Source organism: Megascapheus bottae, chromosome 8, assembly GCF_031878675.1.
Source record: "Megascapheus bottae isolate mThoBot1 chromosome 8, mThoBot2.hap1, whole genome shotgun sequence".
In the NCBI taxonomy this organism is placed as follows: Eukaryota; Metazoa; Chordata; class Mammalia; order Rodentia; family Geomyidae; genus Megascapheus; species Megascapheus bottae.
The window spans coordinates 37,576,971-37,590,040 of NC_143516.1; the positions used below are offsets into that span (position 1 = coordinate 37,576,971).

Below are 13,070 nucleotides of genomic sequence, written 5' to 3' on the forward strand. Positions count from 1 at the left end.
TCACAACATAATAAAGAAAAATGGCATTAAAGAAAATAAAAAATATTTTAAGAAACAGAAAAAAAAGTCAGCTAACTACTAGCTCTCTCCCTAGTATTATCCATAAATACATTTTTTTCATAAATACATTTTTTAACCACATAAAGATTAAATCAAGATTAGGAGTAGGTCAATTTTCTGTCCATTCTAGTCACTTCCACATAGTTATTTTATTGGCTACACGAATTGTTCTTTTTCTTATTTCATGGTTCAGAGAGTGAAGATGTAATCAGATTATTTTTTACATGTTTAGTTTTATCTTGTGATTGTGAAGCATTCAGGAGGAAGTAGACCACACCATTTAGGAAGATAATCAGAAAGTGGCAAGCTTTTTTGGTTTGAATTGAAGGTAGCAGGGCACAGCACAGAGGGAGCTCTCTAGACAGTCCCAACACATAAGACCAGGATGGAAAGAAATGTCTTAGAAGTCAAATTATGAGCTCTGTTCCTTACTGATTTAAAGGCTCTGAGCAACAGTTGACCAATCTCAAATATGATACATTAGTTCAACCACATAAGGCTGTTTAAGAAATCTGTGAGCACTGTTTTTATCTTTCTGATAAAGTTAAGTAATTTTTATTGTACTAAACTATACTTTTAGCATTAACTACATATATGCTGTTGTACAATTACTTCCATTTACATTTGGGACTGTTTTCATTTTCCCAAATGGGAACCTATATAACTGCCATTTCCTGTCTCCTTCCTGCTCTCTGGCCCCCTAGAAATCACTATTCTGCTTTTCTGTTCCTATGACTTTGACTACCCTAAGTACTTTATTTGAGAGCACTCAAGTATTACTTATCCATCGATATCTGGCTGAGTATAATGCCAGGGTTTATCCATGTTGTAGCATGTATCCCAGCACTACTTTATTTCTTTTATTTCACCCTTATGTTACAGTTGGGACTCTATTAGATTGTTAAATTACATGTATAGGCTGTGTTTAATATTTAGGAGTTTTATTTCATGGAAGAAAAGGAGGCAGCATCTGTTTCACAGCTTTGGCTACATTTGGACTGGGTGCTATGCAGCTGAGAGTAATGCAGAATTTACCAACTACCTCACAGGAAGAGAGTGTAGGAGGTTCATCCCTAATCCCAGGCAATTCCAGCCCCAGGATTCAGAGCAGGTCTTGGGGACTGAAGCATTTATGAAGGAGACACCTGGTAAAGGAGAGCAGTTGATATTTGAGAAAGCTAAAACTTTCCTCTGAGGAAAAGTTAGCAAGGACAAGACCAGGAACTGTGAAAAATACTCAAGGAACATACCAAAGAAAACCATATGCTCTCATAAACAACAACAAAAACATTACGCAGGGTCAGAGCTACTTGATTTACAATTAATCATACACTCAATAATCAGCATACAACAGTATTTCAAACTCCACAGAAGTATGCTTGGGTCAATAGTAGTGCAGACCACTTGCTGGGCTATCTTCCTAGGTATCCCATTCTGGAGGCAGCCAGGAAAGACAAAGTTCATAGGTTCATAGGAACCTCAGTAGAACTATGTATATCTTGCTATTCATTTACTTAAGTTTGTTAGTCCAAAGTTGAAATCAGTCATTGTAAGTTGGTAAGCCCTCTTTTATTTTGAGTATTTAAGGTGTTTTTGTTTTGAGTGGTACTGGAGTTTGAACCCAGGGCCTTGTTCTTGTTAGACAGGCCCACACAATTTGAGTCATGCCCCCAGTTTTTGTTACTTTTTATATGAGTTCTCTTATTTTTGCCTTGCTGGCCTGGATCATGATATCCCTATTTGTGCTTCTGTGCAGCTGGGACAACAGGCATGCATATCTTTGTGGCCAACTTTTTTTTTTTTTCTCCTGGTTTTGTGACTTGAATTCTGAGTCTGGGCATTGTCCCTGAGCTCTTCAGCTCAAGGCTACCACCCTACCACTTGAGCCACAGTACTACTTCCGATCTTCTGGTGGTTAATTGGAGATAAGAGTCTCAAGGGACAAAAACATGAGAAGGGGTATCAAGGTTTAAGAAGTAATGTACCCTACCTGACAAATGTAACTGTAACCCCTCTATACATTATCCCAACAATAAATACAATTTTTTAAAAATTAAATAAAAATGGTCTTGGAGATATAACTACATAAACATAAAATCTATGATGGGATATATACTCTAGAGACATACTGTTATATAGATTGATATGTATATATGACATACAAAACCTCAACTTAATTTTAATTATGTTCTAAAATCTATGTGACAGTGATTGCATATAGAGATTCCCTTCTTGAATATTTGTTTGTTAAACATGACATTTAAAATATAATATAAAAATCAGTGTTGATAAAATCTTTCAAAAAATTAAATAATATAGGCAAGCTAAATTAGAGGTCAACAAAATAAACACTAAGAAATGGGTACTTGATAGGTGTGGGGTGAGGGCAAAGGGAGGGCAAGATAAACTAATGAAGAGAAGAAGGGGAAGAGTGCTATCCAATATTTGTTACATAACCTACAAAATTTTTAAATGTTGAAAAGACGAGATTAAGCAAAATGAACTCCTGGATAAGGCAGCAGGAGAGTTATGCTTGTGGTTGTTTTTAATGTACTATGTGAAGTTATTTCTTTACTCTTTTGTTGTTTTGTTTTCTATTATTTCCTCCCTCCCCCTTAATGGTTTATCTCCTGTTGTCATTTTTTTAAATCTGATTTTGGTACTGGCTATTGTATTTACATTTATTTTTTTATTTGAATCAAGGAAGGGAAGGGAAAAAACAAAGGGGGAGGGAAAGTTGTAGAAAAATATTGGAAGAGGTAACAATGTTCAAAGAGCAGTATACCCCTTTATTCCTCATCCTGACAATAAAACAAAACAACAAAAATTAAAAGTCTCATGGACTTTAGTGCCCAGGCTGGCTTTGAACCATGATGCTCAGATCTCAGCCTCCTGAGTAGCTAGGATTACAGCCATGAGTTGTTGTTTTTGAAATGGAATTATAGCTGATTCTTTTTCCTTGATTTGGTTTTGGTTTTGGTTTTTGTGCCCAGCTCCTCAAGCTGGCATCAAACTGAGGTCCTCTGATCCTCCCAATCTCTACCTTCAGAGTAACTGAGATTATAAGGCAGCGTAGCAGGCTTCACTTATTTATGTTTTAAACTTACTCTGTCCTAACTACATTTATGTGACTTCAGAAAGTTTTTTATTAACTCATTTCTCTTTAAGAAGGAGATAAAATTAATCTTAAGGGGGTTGCATGTTGAAGATCAAAGAAGAAAACTGAACAATATAAAGTATGGTTAAAATGTAAAGTTATCTACAAGCAGAGAAATTAGCACACCTTGTAATTCAGCAGCCCAACCAGCCTATTAGTCCAATCTGAAATCAGGCAAAAAAGAAAAATGTATTTAATGGCAGGAATATGCCAAGAGCAGGTGTGGAGGAAAGAAAAGCAGATGATACTTCTACCAGCGTGGAGGTCCATACTCTAATATCCCTTTCTTAGCATTTCCTGAGGTGTAAGTACACTTCACCACCAAGCTCTCCAATTTATTTCGGAGGTAAATCCAATGTTCACCTGCCTTTCCCATACATTGAATATGTCACATGTTGTAAGTGCCTAACACAAAATATTCCACTACAACATCTCAATTTAAAGTGAGGTATTAACATTTTTTGTGGATTTCTTTTTTTTTTTTGCCAGTCCTGGGGCTTGAACTCAGGGCCTGAGCATTGTCCTTGAGCTTTCCTCAAGGCTAGTACTCTACCACTTGAGCCACAGCACCACTTCTGGCTTTTTCTATGTATGTGGTACTGAGGAAATGAACCCAGGTTTTCATGCATGCTAGGCAAGCACTCTACCACTAGGTCAAATTCCCGGCCCCTGAATTTCTTTCTCTCCTGTAAATTTTAAATCTTTTAGAGGTTGGGGCCATTCCAGAGATAATTTTCATATCTAAAAACCATTATTGAACTGGTTATAAATATTTACTCTGGGCTAAGCATCATTTGGAATATGTGGCAAATTTGTTCTGCCTTACTAAAAACAACAATTCTGTTTTAATTTATTTGTAAGTAATCTACTTTCTAGTTCTCTCATGTATTATGTCTTGTCTTCCTACCAAGTTCCTGTGTATTATTTTTTTTCACGATACTATTTAAAAGCAAAATAAAAACCCCAAGCCTCACTTATTTTGATGAGTGTTCTATAAATATTTAACTTTACTATTAATGAGTCACAGAGGCCAAAGAAGTAAAGACCCTCACTCATCTAAAGTACGAGAATGCTGCCTAAGGCATACCACTAAAAATGGGCAAATTTTCACTAACCTGAGTAGTCAAATTGCAGCAGATGTTGAGATCTGAAGAGAAATAAATGCAAGGTTAGAAAAGCTAGAAAAGCATAGACACCACTGGGGGGTAAAAACTGAAAAAAAGTGGGAACAAAGTAAAAAAGAGATGTTCAATAATTCACCTAATAATCACATGAGAACTGAGCAATACTAGTGTGTTTTCATGAGATAAAATATCTAAAGGAAAAACAATGTGTGGGCTCTATAACAAATATGACAGAACTTTAAATTTTCAACATGCATATTTTAATCATCAGATAAAAACTGATTGGACAAAATTACTTAACTGTTGATTGCTTTACACTCTATGATACAGCCTTCCCAAGTCTTATAAGTATCTAACGCTAAGTTAATACTGAGGTGGTAGTACACACAATTGGGATGGATCTGTTTACTGTCATCACAAAGAGGTTGCCCTAACTGCACCAACTAAAGTTGCTCTTATCATCACCTTCCATTTCATTTTGTTTTCTCAACAAAAATATCTCTATTTGATGGTGGCTCACACCTGTAATCCTAGCTGCTCAGGAGGCTGAAATCTGAGGATCAAGATTCAAAGCCAGCCCAGGCACAAAAGGACCTGAGACTCATCTTCAATTAACCTCTAGAAAACAGGAAGTAGGGCTTGGCTAAAGGGTAGGGCAGAGGCTTGAGATGAAGAGCTCAGGGACAGTGCCCAGGCTGAGTTCAAGAGCCATGACCCTTTCCCCCCTCACACAAATATACCACTATTTGAAAGCCACCCTGTTTGTTCACTGAGCTCCATGGGAGACTGCATTTATTCTCACCCTGTAAAGCTCAAGGCACATAACTGGCACCCAGTTTCTGTTGAATAAATGGATGCTTGAATATGTTCAACTGATTTGTAATTAATCACATATAGGCCAGAACAAAAACAGTGACAGAATGGAAAATCTATTCTAAATCTAAATCTAAGTGAATTCTAATACTGTTCCTGCCACTAACTGTTCAATTTGAGTAAAATCCAGCTTTTCAGAGACTCAAGGTCATTGTCTATTAGTAGTAGAACCAGCATTAGCACTACTCTCATAAAAGGTTGCTGTGGGCTAGATCTGAAATTGTACAGTGAAGTAAATACCTTCATGGCCCTTATGGGAGTGTACTGAGAATGAAATGAAAGAAAGAAGGAAATTAAACATGTCTTGACCACATAACAAAACAACTCAAGAAATATATGTAGAGGGCTGGGAGTTTGGCCTAGTGGTAGAGTGCTTGCCTAACATGCACGAAGACCCGGGTTCGATTCCTTGGTACCACATACTTAGAAAAAAGCTGGAAATGGTGCTGAGGCTCAAGTGGTAGAGCTCTAGCCTTGCGAAAGTCCAAGGACAGTGCTCAGGCCCTGAGTTTAAGCCCAGGACTGGCAAAAAAAAAAAGAAATATATGTAGAAGTTGTGCACACAGTAAATTACGGGTAAATTCTGATCTGTAGATTAAGTATATTTTTTAAGAATTTATTAATTTTGATTTTTACATCATATTTTAAATGACAAGTTTAATAAACAAGTGTTCAAGGAGGGAATCTATTTACAATCACTGGGACTTAGTATTTAGAACTTAATCAAAATTAGGCTAAGGGTTTGTAAGATTAAGTATATTTTAATGAAAAATAAAAAAAAATTGCCGGCCCATGTGGCTCATGCCTGTAATCCTAGCTACTCAGGAGGCTGAGATCTGAAGATCAAGGTTCAAAGCCAGTCTGGGCACAAAAGGACCTGAGACTCTCATCTCCAATTAACCCCAAGAAAACAGGAAGTGGGGCTTGGCTCAAGGGTAGGGCAGTAGCCTTGAGCTGAAGAGCTCAGGGACAGCACCCAGGTCGAGTTCAAGCCCCATAACCCATCCCCCAAAAAAATTAAACTAGAGGGGACTGGGAGTTTGGACTAGTGGTAGAGTCCTTGCCTAACGTGCACGAAGACCAGGGTTCAATTCCTCGGTACCACATACATAGAAAAAAGCCAGAAGTGGTGCTGTGGCTCAAGTGGTAGAGCTCTACCCTTGAGAAAGTCCAAGGACAGTGCTCAAAACCTGAGCACTGGGCTGGCAATAAATGAATAAATAAATGCAATGTAATTACCTTTCTTCTTCAAAGTACTAAAATAGTCTGTAGTGTTATTGACTAAGTAACAACCAAACTAATTATAACCAAAGAAAAATAAATAATATAAAGAAAAGAATGAGGGAGAGGGAGGGAGGGAGAGAGAAGACCTGGAGAAAGGAAAAAGGAAGTAAGGGAGGGATTGACACTGAAAGTTAATAAAACCTTAATCCCCTAGCATTTAGCCATGAGGCCAAAGACAAAGTTAAAATCTTAAATCTGACTCTCAATCTGGTTGCAATGCTATGAAAACTGAGACAAGACAAGGCGACTCTTGTTATGTAATTCCATTCTCAAACAATAACAATGTACCCACAGTTCTACAACCATCATCCAGAAGTCTGTAAACAATGACCCCGTCAGAACCTTAAGGTGAACAGAAATGAACAACTGGCCCAGTATACAGTGACTTTTAGTTCACCAGTATACTCCCGTGAGTTCATATTCACAGGGAAAATTTGTCACCCAACAACCCTGACCCCAATCTCCACGTATTTCTATGAAAGGAAGACAAGGAGATCTATGTGACTGCTATTCATAGCTCTGAAGAACTAACTGATCAAAAGGCAAAGCACCCCTTGACTGAATTAGCCAAGACTAGATGAGAAAAGTTTCATTATTCTAATAATTCTATCTCTACAATGCATGTTTACAGTCCAGGATATAATAAACTTCTGGGGTTTTTTTCTAGTGGATATTCTTGGATGATACACTTAGTTATGCCACTTTTATTAGTGACTTTTACAAATAGTTCTTTTTCCTGCCTTTATAAAACAGCAACAAAAAGGATACAATTATTGGGACCAGGAGATTGACCCAGTAGTTCAGTGCTTGCCTAGTATGCACAAAGACCCAGATTCAATTCCCCGGTACCACATACATAGAAAAAAACTAGAAATGGTGCTGTGGCTCAAGTGGTAGAGCTCTAGCCTTGAGAAAACCCAAGGACAGTGCTCAGGCCCAAGCCCAGGACTGGCAAAAAAAAAAACAAAGAAAAAAGAATACAATTATATGACCTATACAATTCCTTTCAGCTCCTGTTCCTGTTATATATCACTAGCAGACACTAATGTATTTTATTTAAAAGCCATATTCTTGGGGTAGGGGTTGCTGCTCAGGTGATAGAGCAACAGCCAAAGAGTAAAAGCAGTAAGTACCAAATTTGAGTCCATGTCTCAGACCGGGGGGCTGGGGGGGAGTCATATTTTCAAGAAGCTGCAGCACAACCTCCGGCTGCTCTATAAATAATGAGCCTGGTAATCCTGCTCAAGCGGTTTCACCAGCTCTGTTTCCTTCCTATCAAACAGAAGCAGGGACACAACATATCTTGCAGGGTGGTCAGCCTGTATATGGAAAGAAGTGGGCAATTTTAAAAACAGGAAAACATGACGTTATGTATATTTGTGGTTTAAAGTAATGCTTGCATGGCTTTGAAGAATGGGCATACAGAATCTTAAACAGTGGTTGGAAATCTGGCTACTACTGTTCTTATCATGTTATGCCAAGAATCAGTTTGATGAACATGACTGTAGAGATAATTGGATTGCATAACTATCCATATTAACAATTCTGCACCTCCAAATTGAGCATTCTTCCAAAGTGCAATGGAATAAAAACTTCCTGCCTACAAGTGAGCAGCCAATGGGTATGAAGTAGAGAAGGGAAAGAACAGAAAAAAAAGACTGAAAAAGAAAAAGGCACAAGGACAGCAACATAGGCTGTACTGAAGGCAAGAGCTTCTCCAAAAAGATGTTCCAGAACCTCCTGGTTAATGTCAAGAAAATGCCTCTGTGTGTGTGTGTGTGTGTGTGTGTGTGTGTGTGTGTGTGTGTATAGATATATATATTTATAAATAGAAGACACCTCCAATTAAAAGATCATTTTTGGTGTTTTCCTGTATGACTGTTTTTTTTGTTTTTATGAAAAATAATTTCTTTGTGGTCTAGACTTGCCTGGAACTTTCAATATTCTTGCCTCAGGCTCCCAAGTGCTGGAGTTCAGATATGTACCACCACACTACACTCTCAAGATTCCTACACCTCTTGAGTGCCTATCATTCAAGCCTGTAATGCTAAATATCCTGAGGAGGCTGAGATCTGAAGATCACAGTTCAAAGCCAGCCTAGGCAGGAAGGCTGTGAGACGCTTATCCCCAACTGGCCACCAAAAAGCCAAAAGTGGAGTTATGGCTCCAACAGTAGAATGCTAGCCTTTAGCACAAAAGGTCAGAGACAGAGTCCAGACCCTGAGTTCAAGCCCCAGAGCTCACACACACACACACACACACACACACACACACACACACACACACACTCCAACACCTCCTTTTCAGTAAGATATAAAATCACAAAAGAACTCATATTTATACCTCACTAGAAAATTAGGTTAATTCAACTTGAACAAACTATGGCAGGGGAGGGGGACATACTGAGGGAGGGCATGGCTCAAATAGTAGGGTGTCTGCACAGTAAACAGGAAGACCTGAGTTCAAATCCCTTAGTGCAACCAAAAACAAACCTAGGCGAGGCGCCAGTGACTCTAGGCGAGGCGCCAGTGACTCATGCCTACAACTCTAGATACTCAGGAGAATGAAATCTGAGAATGTTACTTCAAAGTCATCCCAGTCAGAAAAATCTGCAGGCTCTTATCTCCAATTCACCAGCAAAATGCTAGAAGTAGAGGCGTACATCAGTTTTAGAGTATGAGCCTTCAGTGAAAAAGCAAAGCACAAGGCACAAGGCTCTGAGTTCAGAACCCCTTAAAACTGTTTCAGGGACTTGACTGATAAGCAAATACCAATATTACAGTGAAAATTTGGTATTATCCAAAAATATGCTACATTTTATCAAATAAAACCTGAGATACCTAAATAAAATGAAAAAACTAAACCTGGTAAAATTATATATCAACAAGAGGGGAAGGTGTAGTTTCCCAACATAATAACGCTTTAGGAATATTTTGGGAGACTAATGAGCCATCAATGGCCCCAAAGTGGTTATAGGTGGCTCTAAAATTTAACGTTTACCTTTTTCCCTTTTCCTTCAATAGTTTTTATGTTAATCAGATATAGAGTGTGACGATTTCTATTTCATTATGCTTCATGTTTATTGTAGACAACAAAATTAAAGATAAAATTATATTTGTTGTATGCTCTCCTTGACACAAGCTGTAAAAACTCAGTCTGTGTGCCTATAACCTTTGCATATTTATAAGAGATCTGAAGATGAGCTTAGAAATAAATATATGTGATATCAAGAGCTGATTTCCTCCAGAGTCCTCTCTCTGGCTACAAAAGCATACTCTGAGTCCTGGGACAGCACTTAAAGGCAATGTTCTGTTTGGAGAGAACAGAAATGTTCAAGGCAAAACCAATTTTGGTCTGGGCCCATTATAACTGAAAATAGTAATCCTACCTTCCATCTCTGACATGGTCTGATGAAGACACAATAGACTTCATTAAAATATGTGCTTGTAATACTAGCTACTTAGGAGGCTGAGATCGGAGGATCATGGTAAAATGCCAGCCCAGGCAGACAGTCCGTGAGACTCTTATCTCCAATTAACCATAAGAAAACCAGAAGTGGCACTGTAGCTCAATTGATAGAATGCTAGCCTTGAGCAAAAGAGTGCAGAGAACGCACCCAGGTCCTGAGGATCAAATCCCATGACCCAAAAAAAAAAAAAAAAGAATATAGGATTTATTGTGTCTATAAGTTACGCTCAGTCACTAAGAATAACTACTCAATGAATGACCCTGGCCAAACATGACTTCAATCATTTCCTTAGCACACAGGTATTATACTTATTATACTCATCCTGTGATGGCTACATGACATGCTAAGGAAACAGCACATGATCAATTCTTGACAAATACTATCTGAGTCTCTTTCTGAGGAAGCCATGAAGAAATGAAGTTTGCTTCCTATTCCTATTTACATGGTTCAGCACCCTGAGCTCTGGCTGGAACAATATTCCTGCTTAGACCACAGATCCTCCTATGGCTAATGTGGTTTCATAGCTGGCAGCCAATGATGACCCATTTCTAGTTTTACTCAAAGCAAGAAATGTTTTCTTTGCTCTTTTATGTATTTAACTGGTGATTGTACTAGTTTCTTGAGTTTAAATATCACATATGTCAATAACTAATTTATATTTCCTTTTTTAAATTTTTTTCCAGTCCTAGGGCTTGAACTTAGGGCTTAGGCACTGTCCTTAGGCATTTTTTGCTCAAGGCTAGCTCTCTACCACTTGAGCCATAGCAACACTCTGGCGTTTTCTATGTATGTGGTACTGAGGAATTGAACCCAGGGTTTCATGCATGCTAGGTGAGCACTTCTACCACTAGGCCATACTCCCAGCCTGATTTTTTTTTAAAAATTATGCCAGTGTTGGGGCTTGAACTAATGGCCTCGGCACTGTCCTTGGACAATTTTGCTCAAGGCAAGTGCTCTGCCACTTGTGCTACAGCACCACTTCCGGCTTTTTCTGAGTATGTAGTACCAGGGAATCGAACCTAGGAGTTCATGCATGCTAGGTGAGCATTCTACCACTAGGCTATGCTCTTGGCCCCTCCTGACCTAAATTTATATTTGTAATTCAGCCTTTTTTATTTTTATGGATCTTCCACATGCTCAGACAAAACATGCTCAATTCTGAAATCCTGATTTTACTCCCAAAACTTGATCTGCTCCTAGCTATCCTCATCTACCACTTGTCCCGTTGGTAAATGTCTGGTATTAGCAAAGCAGAGATACTGATTTCTCTGAGTGTGTTCACCTTGTTACACAAAAGAAGGAAGAAGAAAAAAAAATTGAGTGTAGTGGTACACTACTGAAATCCCACCATTCAGGAGGTTAAGACAGAAGGAGTTTGAAGCTGGCTTGGGTTACACAGCACAGTTTGAGCTATACAGTGAAAGGAGAAGGAGAAGGAAAAGGAGGAGGAGGAGGAGCAGGAGGAGGAGGAGGAGGAGAAAGGAGGAGGAGAAGAAGAAGAAGAAGAAGAAGAAGAAGAAGAAGAAGAAGAAGAAGAAGAAGAAAAGGAGGAGGAGGAGGAAGAGGAGGAGCAGGAGGAAGAAGAGGAAGTTGTCTCTTTTCTAGTGTATTTTTTATTAAAGAATTTATTAACATTGATTTTTACATCATATTTTAAATGACAAGTTTAAAAAACAAATGTTCAAGAAGGGATTCTCTATTTACAATCACTGGGACTTAGTATTTAGAACTTAATCAAAATTAGGCTAAGGGTTTGTATGTCATAGAAACATATTAATTTATGTAATAAAACATTATGTCTACAGAGTCATAGGTTTTTATGTCTATATAGTTATGTTTATATTTCCATTGCCTGTCCCTAGCACTGGCTATGCAACTACTGAGTTCTCACTCTTGTACTCTTTGGATTTAATAGCCACATATTAAGGATACCATGCGCCTTTTGTTCCTTAAGTCTTGACTTGTCTCACTCAACATGATTTGCTCTAGATTCATCCACTTCCCTGAAAAAGCCATTATTTTATCTTGTCTGTTGGCTATGTAGAATTCCATTGTGTATATATACCACATTTTCTGTATCCATTCATCTGCAGTAGGGCATCTGGATTGCTTCCATCGACTGGCTATTGTGAATAGTGCAGAGATGAACATAGCTGAGCAGGAGTCCTTATAATATCTTGGGTCATCATGTTCAGGATAGATGCCCAGAAGTGGTATGGCAGGATCGTAGGGAAGGTCAATTTTCAGTCCTTTTAGAAACCTCCACACTGCTTTCCAGACTGGCTGAACTAGTTTACAATCCCACCAGCAGTGCAGTAGGGTTCCTTTTTCTCCACAACCCTGCCAGCATCTGTCATTGTCTGAGTTCAAAATCTTGGCCATTCTTGTTGGGGTAAGGTGGTATCTTAGGGTTGTTTTTATTTGCATTTCCTTTATGACTATGGATGATGAGCATTTTCTCATATGCCTTTCTGCCATTTTAACCTCTTCTTTTGATAACTCTCTCTTTAGTTCCCTTGCCCATCTGTGAATGGTTTATTTGGGTTTGGGGGGCATTAGTTTCTTGAGTTCCCGGTAGATACTGGATATTAAGCATTTGTCAGATGTATTATTGGTAAATATCTTTTCCCAGTTGGTTGACTGTCTCTCTACTTTTGTGACTATGTTTTTTATCTGTGCAGAAACTTTTTATTTTTAGGTAGTCCCATTTATTGAGTCTCTCTCCAATCTGTTGTGACCCTGGGATTCTGTTCAGGAATCTTTTGCCTGTGCCTACGAGTTCCAGTGTCTCTCCTACTTTACCATGTAGCAGTTTCACAGTTTGCGGTCTGATCCACTTTGAGTTAATGCTTGTGCATGACAAAAGGCTAGGGTCAATTTTTAGTTTTCTGCATGTGGCTGCCTAGTTTTGCAGCACCAATAATAACAGGCTGTGTTTGTTCCACTGTATATCTTTGGCTCCTTTGTCAAATTCAAGTTGCCTATAGGTATGTGGTTCTATTTCTGGGTCTTCTATTCTGTTCCACTGATCTTCAGGTCTGTTTTTGTGCCAATACCAGGCAGTTTTTGTTATTATGGCTCTATAGTAGAGTTTGAAGTCTGG

General features: G+C 38.5%; 1 protein-coding gene across 1 annotated transcript in view; it reads right to left on the reverse strand.

Moving 5' to 3' along the window:
• The window catches only part of Slc16a10 (solute carrier family 16 member 10), a 123,636-nt gene that overhangs the window by 29,051 nt on the left and 81,515 nt on the right, over positions 1–13,070 (reverse strand). The window lies entirely within an intron of this gene.